Source organism: Phocoena phocoena, chromosome 2 (genome assembly GCF_963924675.1).
Source record: "Phocoena phocoena chromosome 2, mPhoPho1.1, whole genome shotgun sequence".
Taxonomy (NCBI): Eukaryota; Metazoa; Chordata; class Mammalia; order Artiodactyla; family Phocoenidae; genus Phocoena; species Phocoena phocoena.
The window spans coordinates 175,271,899-175,283,835 of NC_089220.1; positions in this window are offsets into that span (position 1 = coordinate 175,271,899).

The following is an 11,937-nucleotide window of genomic DNA, read 5'->3' on the forward strand; positions in this document are numbered from 1 at the left end:
CCCCAACTTCCCCCCCCCCCCCGCCCCGGGTACTGTGTTTCCAGCACCCACAGCCCCGCCGGGTATCTTAGCCTCCGACGTGGAAGGCAATGGGTTTGGGGGACGGGTGGGTGAATTGGGTACTTTTTTTCTTTATTTTATTGAAGTATGGTTGATTTACAGTGTTGTGCTAATTTCTTCTGTACAGCGAAGTCACTCAGTTATACATATGTACATTCTTTTTTATATTCTTTTCCATTACTGTTTATCCCAGAAGACTAGGTATAGTTCCCTATGCTCTACAGTAGGACCTTGTTGATCCATCCTATATATAATAGTTGGCATCTGCTCATCCCAAACTCCCACTCCATCCCTTTCTGTACCACCCTCCCACCCCCCACACCCCCAGCAACCACAAGTCTGATCTCTCTGTCTGTGAGTGCATTTCTGTTTCATAGATAAGTTCATTTGTGTCATAATTTAGGTTCCACATACAAGCGATATCATATTTGTCTTCCTCTGACTTCACTTAGTATGGTAACCTCTAGATCCATCCATGTTGCTGCAAATGGCATTATTTCGTTCTTTTTCACGGTTGAGTAATATTCCATTGTATATATGTGCCACATCCTCTTTATCCATTCATCTGTCGATGGACATTTAGGTTGTGTCCATGTCTTGGCTATTGTGGATAGCGTTGCTATGAACATTAGGGGTGCATGTATATTTTTGCATTATACTTTTGTCCAGATGTATGCCCAGGAGTGGGATTGCTGGATCATATTGGCAGCTGTATTTTCAGTTTTCTGAAGAAACTTCATACTGTTCCCCATGGTGGCTGCACCAACTTACATTCCCACCAACAGCGTAGGAGGGTTCCCTTTTCTCCACACCCTCTCCAGCATTTGTTATTTGTAGAGTTGTTAATGATGGCCATTCTGACCAGTGTGAGCTGGTACCTCACTGTAGTTTTCATTTGCATTTCTCTAATAATTAGTGATGTTGAGCAGCTTTACATGTGCCTATTGGCCATCTGTATGTCTTCTTTGGAGAAATGTCTATTTAGGTTTTCTGCCCATTTTTCGATTAGGTTGTTTGTTTTTTTATTGTTGAGTTGTATAAGCTGTTTGTATATTTTGGAAATTAAGCCCTTGTCAGTCACATCATTTGCAAATATTTTCTCCCAGTCCAAAGGTTGTCTTTTCGTTTTGTTCATGGTTTCCTTTGCTGTGCAATAGCTTCTGAGTTTGATTAGGTCCCATTTGTTTATTTTTCTTTTTGTTTCTATTGTCTTGGGAAACTGACATAAGAAAACACTGATATGATTTATGTCAGAGAATGTTTTGCCTATGTTCTCTCCTAGGAGTTTTATGGTGCCATGTCTTATATATGTCTTTAATCCATTTTGAGTTTATTTTTGTGCATGGTGTGAGGGTGTGTTCTAACTTCACTGACTTACATGCAGCTGTCCAACTTTCCCAGCACCACTTGCTAAAGAGACTGTCTTTTTCCCATTTTATATTCTTGCCTCCTTTGTTGAAGATTGACCGTAGGTGTGTGTTTATTTCTGTGCTCTGTGTTCTGTTCCGTTGATCCGTATATTCTGTTTTTGTACCAGTACCACACTGTTTTGATTACTGTAGCTTTGTAGTATTGTCTGAATTCTGGGAGAGTTATGCCTCCTGCTTTGTTATCCCCCCTCAGGATTGCTGTGGCATTTCTGGGTCTTTTATGGTTCCATATAAATTTTTGGATTATTTGTTCTAGTTCTGTGAAAAATGTCATGGGTAATTTGATAGGGATTGTGTTAAATCTGTAGATTGCTTTGAGTAGTATTGCCATTTTAACAATATTAATTCTTCCAGTTCAAGAGCATGGGGTATCTTTCTTCCATTTCTTTGAATCATCTTCAATTTCCTTTACTACTGCAATTTTATAGGTGCAATTTTATAGTTCTCAGCATATAAGCCTTTCACCTCCTTGGCCAGGTTTATTCCCATGTATGTTTTTTGCGGGGGGGTGTGCAATTTTTTTTACATTCCGTTTCTGATATTTCATTTTTGGTGTAAAGAAATGCAACTGATAACTATGTTAATCTTGTATCCTGCTACCTTGCGGAATTCGTTTATCAGTTCTGGTAGTTTTCGTGGGGAGTTCTCAGGGTTTTCTATATATAGTATCATATCATCTGTATATAGTGACAATTTTACCTCTTCCCTTCCAATTGGAATAACTTTTCTTTTTCTTGTCTGATTGCTGTGGGTAGGACTTCCAATACTATGTTGAATAGAAGAGGTGATTGTGGGCATCCTTGTCTTGTTCCAGACTTTAGCAGGAAGGCTTTCAGCTTTTCACCATTGTGTATTATATTGGCTGTGGGTTTGTCATAAATAGCTTTTATTATATTGAGATGTGTTCCCTCTATATCGCCTTTGGTAAGAGTTTTTTTTTTTTTATCATGAATGAATGTTGAATGCTTTTTCTGCATCTGTTGAGGTGATCATGTGGTTTTTGTCTTTTTTGTTTATGTGGTGTATTACATTGATTGATTTGCATATGCTAAACCATCCTTGTGAACTAGGGATGAATTCCACTTTGTCCTGGTGTATGATCTTTTTTATGTGTTGTTGGATTCAGTTTGCTAATATTTTGTTGAGAATTTTTGTGTATATATTCATCGAAGATATTGGCCTGTAATTTTTCATTTTTGGTGGTATCTTTGTCTGGTTTTGGTATCAGGGTGATGGTGGCTTCATAGAATGTCTTTGGGAGTGTTCTCTCCTCTTCAGTTTTTTGGAAGAGTTTGAAAAGGATCAGTATAAGTTCTTCTTTCTGTGTTTGGTAGAATTCCGCTGTGAAGCCACCTGGTCCTGCACTTCTGTTTGTAGGGAGTTTTTTTATGTTTTTTTTTTTTAATTACAGATTCTCTCTCACTTCTGGTGATTGGTCTGTTCAAATTATCTGTTTCTTCTTGATTCAGTTTTGGTGGGCTGTATGTTTCTAGAAACTTGTCCATTTCTTCTGGGTTGTTGTATTTGTTGGCATATAATTGTTCATAGTATTCCCTCGTGATTTTTTGTATTTCTGCAGTATCAGTTGTTCTCTCTCCATTTTCATTTCTTATTTTGTTTATTTGGGTTCTCTCTCTTTTCTTCTTGGTGAGCCTGGCCAGAGGTTTGTCAGTCTTGTTTACCCTTTAAAGAACCAGCTCTTGGTTTTATTGCTTTTTTTTTCTATTGTTTTTAATCTCTATTTTATTTTTTTCCTCTCTGATCCTTATTATTTACTTCCTTCTGCTGACTTTAGGTTTTGCTTGTTCTTCTTTTTCTAATTATTTAAGTGGTAGGTTAGGTTGTTTATTTGAGATTTTTCTTGTTTTTTGAGGAAGGCTTGTATCATTATGAACTTCCCTCTAAGAACTACTTTTGCTGCGTCCCATAGATTTTGTATAGTTGTAGTTTCATTGTCATTTGTCTCAAGGTATTTTTAAATTTCCTCTTTGATTTCCTCTTTGATCCATTGGTGTTTTAGTAGCTTGTTGTTTAGTCTCCATGTAATCATTTTTTTCTCATTTCTTTTTCTGTGGTTAATTTCTAGTTTCATGTCGTTGTTGTCAGAAAACATGCTTGAGATAATTTCTATACTCTTAAAATTTGTTGAGGCTTGTTTTGTGCCCTAGTATGTGGTCAATCCTAGAGAGTGTTCCATGTGCACTTGAAAAGAATGTATATTCTGGTTTTTTTGGATGTAATGTCCTGAAAATATCAATTAAGTCTAACTGTTCTGTTGTATCATTTAGGATCTCTGTTGCCTTATTGATTCTCTGTCTGGAAGATGTGTGCACTGATGTGAACGGGGTGTTAAAGTTTCCTACTATTATTGTATTTCTATCAATTTCTCCCTTTATGTCTGTTCGCATTTGTTGTATTTGGGTGCTCCTATATTAGGGGTATATATGTTGACAAGTGTAAAATCCTCTTCTTGTATTGATGCATTTATCATTATATAGTGTTCTTCTTTATCTTTCTTTATGGCCTTTGTTTTAAAGTCTATTTTGTCTGATATGAGTATTGCTACCTCTGCTTTCTTGTCATTTTTGTTTGCATGAAATACCTTTTTCCATTCCCTCACTTTCAATATATATGTGTCCTTTGCCCTAAAGTATGTCTCTTGTAGGCAGCATATCGTAGGTTCCAGTTTTTTTTTTTAAATCCAGTCTGCCATTCTGTGTCTTTTGATTGGAGCATTTAGTCCATTGACATTTAAGGTAATTATTGATAGATATGTATTTATTGCCATTTTAAACCTTGTTTTTGCACTGATTTTAGACTTCTTCCTTGTCTCTTTTTCTTTTTCCTATTGTGGTTTGATGATTTTTTTTTTTATTATACTTATGTTCTTTTCTTTTTCATTTTGTGAATCTATTTTATGTTTTTAATTTGTGGTTACCCTGCTTTTCAAGTATGTTAATCCCTTCCTATTATCTACTTGCCTTAGACTGGCAGTCATATAAGCTCAAACACATTCTAGGAAAAAAAAAATTTACATTTTCTTACCCTTCTCCCCCTCACTTTATGATTTTGACGCGTCCTCTTTTACACCTTCGTGTTTGTCCTTCTGCTGTTCATTGTGGTTATCATCACTTTCATAGAAATTTTTTGATTTGATTTTTGTTTTTTTAATCTGTGTACTGGCTCATTTAAGTGATTTTCTTTCCAATTGTGACTTCCTCTTTGGTATAGATTCTTACTTGTTTTCTGTTTAGAAAAGACCTTTCAATATTTCCTTTAGAACAGGTTTAGTATTGCTGTACTCTTTTAGTTTTTGCTTGTCTGAGAAACTCTTTAACTCTCCTCCTATTCTAAATGATAATCTTGCTGGGTAGAGTACCCTAAGCTGGAGAATTTTTCCCTTTCAGGACTTTGAATAAACCTAGCCACTCCCTTCTGGCCCGCAACGTTTCTGTAGAGAAGTCAGCTGATAGCCTTACGGGGGTTACCTCTTTGTGTTTCTCTTGCTGCCTTTAGAATCCTCTCTTTATCTTTAACTTTTGCCATTTTTATTATAATATGTCTTGGTGTAGGTCTGTTTTGGTTTATTTTGTTTGGGACCCTCCGTGCTTCCTGGACCTGTTTTCTTCTTTAGGTTTGGGAAGTTTTCTGCCATAATTTCTTCAAATACATTTTGGATCCCCTTTTCTCTTTCTTCTCCTTTTGGAATCCCTATTACACGTAGATTGGCACACTTTATATTATCCCATAGGTCTCATATTGCTTTCATTTTTTTTTTTTTTTTTAATTTGGCTTTCTGTTGGCTATCCTGATTGGGTGATTTCCATTATTCTATCTTCCAGGTCACTTCTTCTTTCTTCTGCATTATTAATTCTGCTGTTCATTGCCTTTAGCTTAGCTTTCATCTCTGCAAATGGGTTTTCTAATTTTTCTTGCTTACTCATTATATCTTCTAGTTCCTTTTTACAGTAATCTGCCTTTCTGTCGATAGCCTTTCTTAATTCCTTCAGTATTTTCATTATCTCCTTTTGGAAATTGGTGTTTATTAAACTGAAGAGGTCTGTTTCAATGTTGGTTATTTCTGGGGAATTCTCTTGGTCCTTTCGCTGGTGTAGTGGTTCCCCTGCTTCTTCATTTCACTCATCTTTCTCTTACTCTGTGAGTTTAGGAGAAGCAATTATCTACTGTGGTCTTGGAGGGCTGTTTATATTTGGGAGTGACCCTGTGTAGCTTGTGTGGGTTTAATATATTTGGTATGAAGGCTGTTTTTTTTGTTTTTTTTTTTTGCGGTACGCAGGCCTCTCACTGTTGTGGCCTCTCCCGTTGCGGAGCACAGGCTCCGGACGCGCAGGCCCAGCGGCCATGGCTCACGGGCCCAGCCGCTCCTGGCACGTGGGATCTTCCTGGACCGGGGCACGAACCCGCGTCCCCTGCATCGGCAGGCGGACTCCCAACCACTGCTCCCCCAGGGCAGCCCAGGGCTGTTTTCTGTATCGATGCCCGTCGCCTACTTCCTCAGCATGTACTGATCACTACTATCTCCTTGATCGGGGGTGTGCAGACGTGGTGGCTGGTGCCCAGTCCTGGGGTTCTGGGTGGCTGTGGAGGCCCAGGCCTGCCCGCGGAGCATGCGATGGGAGTGGAGGTGGCTCTCGACCACTCCCGGAACCCGTGCAGGCAGCGTCCTGCCCTCTGCGAGTGCGTGCACAGGGAAAAAGGCTACAATCCGGGTCCCACCCCTTCCTTCGTGCACCCCCCAAACAATCGCGCCTGGCCTCTAAGGCGGCCCATGCTTCCTCTGTCCACACCCTCAGGTGCGGTTGCACCAGATGCCAGCCTGCCCGGGCTGCGTCTGCACAGCCAACCCAAGTCCCCTCTCTGGGTCCGACCTCCGAAGCCCGAGTTCCAGCCCCCAGCCCCCACCTGCACCGGCGGACTCGCGCCTCAGGCTGGGGAATGCAGCGCGGCAGCACTGACTGTGCGGTTCTCCCTCTGCTCTGGCTGCCGCAGACCGGCCGCCGTGCCCTCCTCTGAGGCTCTGAAGCTCCCCTGTGTCCTGGCTGCTCTCCCCGTCTCCTCTTCCATAGCTTCCTCCCCCGGGCACAGGTCCCATCCCGATTCCTTTCTTCCTTTCTTTCTTTTTTCCTACCCCGGTGCGTGGAGGTTTTCTCGCCCTTTCAGCAGTCCGAGGTCTTCCGCCAGCGTTCAGCGGGTATTCTGTGCGACTCGTCCCACGTGTCGATGCGGCGCTGACGTATCTGTGGGGGAAGGTGAGCTCCGCGTCCTGCAGCAACTCCACCTTCATCGCTCCCCCTGCACTGACTTCTTACAAGTAAAGGAGGAAGTAAAGTAGGGCTTTTTCTTTGGGTCAAATACTGTACCAGTGTATTCAATTTCTGATTATTTCAGTTTTCAATTTGACCCTCCATTGTTTGCATGTGAATCATGACCTTGACGTGTTACTGTCCCCCTGACCCTTACTAGTCCCTCACTACACTGCTGATCTGCTTTGCACAGAGCCTGTTTGGAGGCTTCTGGCCCCGACTCTGGATCCGGACCTCAGATCAAGAGCGGCCTTTGAAAACCAATCCCCAAACCTCCGTCTGGGCCCTGGCTGGATGCCGCCCACCCTCTGAGGAGCACTGAATGCTGACCGGGGCCTTCACACTGCGCCCCGCGTGACCGCAGAGCCTCACACACGGCCGGTCAACATCCAGAGACCAGCGTCTGAGCGCTACTGCTGATGGGAGCAAATGCAAGTTTTCCCTTGGAAAAACCCCGAACGTGAGCACACATCTCTATGTTAGTTGATGTAAAGAAGAATCTGGAAGACTGTAAATCAAACCACTGAAGTACTTGTGTATGGGAAGTGGTGATGAAGACACTGTCTTTGGCCAACTTGAGTCAGGCTACTCTGAGCCTGTCCTCGGGCATGGCCTCCAGGACAGGCCCACATGTAGCAAGATCCTCACCCTTGATGTCTCATCACCCTCGATATCTGATCGGGTGTCTCCACCATCCCCCGAGGCGGTGTCTGGTCACCCTGACCTGCACTCAGCAAGAGTCCTCTTAGGTTGATATGACCAGATCCGCCCCTTACCCTGATGTTTCCTCTTAGTGATTCTCCATCCACTGATGCCCACACCCCACCTCTGCTTCTTCACTATAAATCCCCACTCTTCCTTCTGTATCTGGAGTTGAGCCCAGTCTCTCTCCCCTTCAGCAGTGGCCCCTACACCTATCATGATTGTTCTGAGTAACGTCTGCCGTACTGTCTTTTTTTGGGGGGGTGGGGGGGCACAGCTCACAGCTTGTGGGATCTTAGTTCCCCAACCAGAGATTGAACCGGGGCCTCCTGCAGTGGAAGCGCTGAGTCCTAACCACCAGACCACCAGGGAAGTTCCTGCCTTACTGTCTTGACCAGTGTCATGAGTGATCGTTTCTTTAACAGCAAGAATAGCTATGATTTTCCATCCCTAAATTATATATCCTTACAATGCTGACATTTTCCACATAGATCAGTGTTACTCTTTTTCTGAAGCAGCACCCTCGCGGCGTGATATCGGATGCGGTAAAATACGCCCACGTGAGTGCACGGCTCAGTGCTTTTGCAGAGTTGTGCCGCCACGACCAGAATCCAGCTCTAGACTGTTTCCGTCAGCCCCCCGCCCCCCAGAAAAGTTCCCTGGGGCTCATCCCCAGTCCCCTTCACTCCCATCTCCATCTTGAGCCGCCACTCATGTGTCTGAATGGGTTTGCCTTTTCAGGAAATTCCGTATAATGGAATTGAACAATATGTAGCCTTTTGTGTCCGTCTTCTTTCATTGAATGACGTTTCTTCCCCCCCCCCCCGTTTATTTATTTAAATGTTATGGAGTGTGGTTGATTTACAATGTTGTGTTAGTTTCAGGTGTACGGCAAAGTGATTCAGTTATACATGTACATATATTCATTCTTTTTCAGGTTCTTTTCCCATATAGGTTATCACAGAGTATTGAGTAGAGTTCCCTGTGCTACGCAGTAGGTCCTTGTCGATTATCTATCCTATATATAGTAGTGGTGTGTGTATGTTAATCCCAAGCTCCTGATTTATCCTATCCCTTCCCCCCATTCTTCCCTTTGGTAACCCTAAGTTTGTTTTCAATATCTCTAAGTCTGTTTCTGTTTTGTAAATAAGTTCATTTGTATCATTTTTAAAAAAATTAGATTCCACATATGAGTGATATCATATATTTGTCTTTCTATGACTTACTTCATTTAGTGTGATAATCTCTGGGTCCATCCAGGTTGCTGCAAATGGCATTATTTTGTTCTTTTTTATGGCTGAGTAATATTCCATTGTATATGTGTGCCACATCTTCTTTATCCATTCCTCTGTCGATGGACATTTCGGTTGCTTCCATGTCTTGGCTACTGTAAATAGTGCTGCTATGAACGTAGGGGTGCAGGCATCTTTTCAAATTATGATTTTCTCCAGATACCTGCCCAGAAGTGGGATTGTGGGATCATATGGTAGGTCTATTTTTAGTTTTTTAAGGAACCTCCGTACTGTTCTCCATAGTGACTTTATCAGTTTACATTCCCACCAGCAGTGCAAGAGGGTTCCCTTTTCTCCACACCCTCTCCAGCATTTGTTTGTAGACTTTTTGATGATGGCCATTCTGACCAGTCTGAGGTGATACTTCAGTGTAGTTTTGATTTGCATTTCTCTGATAATTAGCGATGTTGAGAATCTTTTCATATGCTTTTTGGCCGTCTGTATGTCTTCTTTGGAAAAACGTCTATTTAGATCTCCTGCTCATTTTCTGACTTGGTTGTTTATTTTTTTGACATAGAGCTGTATGAGCTATCTGTGTATCTTGGAGATTAATCCCCTGTTGGTCGCTTCATTTGCAAATATTTTCTCATATTCTGTGAGTTGTCTTTTTGTTTTGTTAATTTATGCTGTCCAGCAAAATGATTCAGTTACACATATATTTTTTCATTTTCTTTTCCATGATGGTTTATCTCAGGATACTGAACATAGTTCCCTGTGCTCTACAGTTGGACCTCGTTGTTTACCCATCCTATATATAATAGTTTGCGTCTGCTAATCCCCAACTCCCAGTCCTTGAATGACGATGTTTCTGAGGTCCATGCATGTCGCCGTGTGGACCAGTGCTTTGTTCACTTTGCTGTTGGATAGTATTTCATTGTGTGGATGTACCACGTTTTGTTTACCTGTTTCTCAGCCAATGGACAGGTGGGCTGTTTACAGGTTTGGGTTATTATCAATGATGCTGCCGTGAACATTTGTGTACTACAAGTCTCTGTGTAGACAGTGTTACTTTTTTTTTTTGCGGTACGCGGGCATCTCACTGTTGCGGCCCCTCCTGTTGCAGAGCACAGGCTCCGGACGCGCAGGCTCAGCGGCCGTGGCTCACGGGCCCAGCCGCTCCGCGGCATGTGGGATCCTCCCGGACCGGGGCACGAACCCGTGTCCCCTGCATCGGCAGGCGGACTCTCAACCACTGCGCCACCAGGGAAGCCCAGACAGTGTTACTTTTATAATCAGAAGGCAAGAAAAACAAAAGTGAAGGGCCAAAACGGATTCTCAAGCTGTTTCTGGAGTGCACCTCCTTTTACCAGAATGGGAGCTCTGCCACAAGTGGGGTTGAAGTTTTAAAATAAGGAGAGAATGAAGTGGGCTCCTGAGCAGTCTTTGACCCTGACCCGGGCACAGCCCGAGAAGGACATATTGGGGCAATGGCTCCTGTCCTTTGGAACCTGCTTGTATTTCTGCGGGAATTTTTATTAAAAACAGTTGGTGTTTTCTTCATTTGCTGCTTTTGAACTCAAGGACTTTTAAAGAGGGGAACGGATATCTGGGTGGAGACAAGATGTCACGTGTGTCCTGAGGCTCTGCAGAGGGAGCGGGAGAGGCTACAACAGTGAGAGGCCCGCGTACCGCAGAAAAAAAAAAATTACCCAGATGGTTTGCCTTGGAGTGGCACCGGAGAAGGGGTACAGCCCAGGTGGTTGAGTTGCTGAGATTTAGCATGTCATATGTTCAGGTGGGGTCCTTTCCCAGGATGCAAAGGTCATGTCCTGCTACGAAGGGAAAAGGATCACAAAGCCACATACGAGAGGATCTAGTCCTGCAGGCCAGAGAGAGAGTTGGGAACAGCTCAAGAAAAGAGGCGAGAAGTAATTATGAAATGCAAGACAGGGTTCCCTGTTTACAGAGAAGAGGCGAGAGGCAGACAGAGCACAGCGCTGGGGGACAGTGTTTAGTACCAGTGGATGTACGCGGTTTTAAAGCATTTGGGACAGTTTGGGGTAATGGGTATTGCTGATGACTCTGTGTTATTCATCACACCTACAGCAGGCTGTCCTCTGGAAGTTCTTATCACAGCCCTGGTTACTTTCTGTGCATCTAAGGATCCAGGTGATTTCCTTGGACGGTCACGACGCAGGCAGCCCTGCCTCTCTGACACTCACTGGTTGTCCTCCTGGCTCTGTGCGCCCCCCTCTGCTCCTCTTTGCCTACTACCCATGGGACACACAGTCTGAACCGCTCCCTCTACTTTTCCTTCTACATTTTTTCTTTGGAAGGTTCCACTTGCTTGGGTCGAACCTGTCGTTTCTAAGTGCGTGACTGTGTTCCTTAATGTCAACGCTCTTGCTTTCCTAAGTCCACTGCCATGACGGTAACATTGGTAGCAGTGGGGATCTAGCCCTCCTCGCCAAGAATCAATCCTGGGAGGTGGGCAGTTATAGGATTGATTTCTTTTCCTTAAAAAGAGATCGAGATGGGACAGTTCCATGCCTGCCCAATGTCACGCAGTCATCAAGTGGTAGGGCCAGAGCAGGTAGAGACCCCTGACCCGGCACAGGCCTGGGGCATGGGGCGGGGGGGGGGGGTGCTCATGAGTCAGCGACGGAGTTTAAGGAAATTCTGTGATCGATGTGTGAACTAAGACCAAGGCGGATGGTGGTAACTCACAGCGGGCTCTGTGGTCTTTGTTCAAAACCAGGGATTTGGGGTTTGACTGACTGACTGAAGTACAGCTGATTTACAGTGTTGTGTTAGTTTCAGGTGTACAGCAAAGTGAGCCAGTTATACATATTCTTTTTCTTTTTATTGGGGTGTAGTTGCTTTACAATGTTGTGTTAGTTTCTTTTTCAAATTTTTTTCCCTTGGACCTAGGAGTTTAAGAACATAAGAGCTGGTGAGGCGTTGTTTTTTTTTGTTTTTGTTTTTTTTTGCGGTACGTGGGCCTCTCACTGTCGTGGCCTCTCCCGTTGCGGAGCACAGGCTCTGGACACGCAGGCTCAGCGGCCATGGCTCACGGGCCCAGCCGCTCCGCGGCACGTGGGATCTTCCCGGACCGGGGCACGAACCCCTGTCCCCTGCATCGGCAGGTGGACTCTCAACCACTGCGCCACCAGGGAAGCCCTGGTGAGG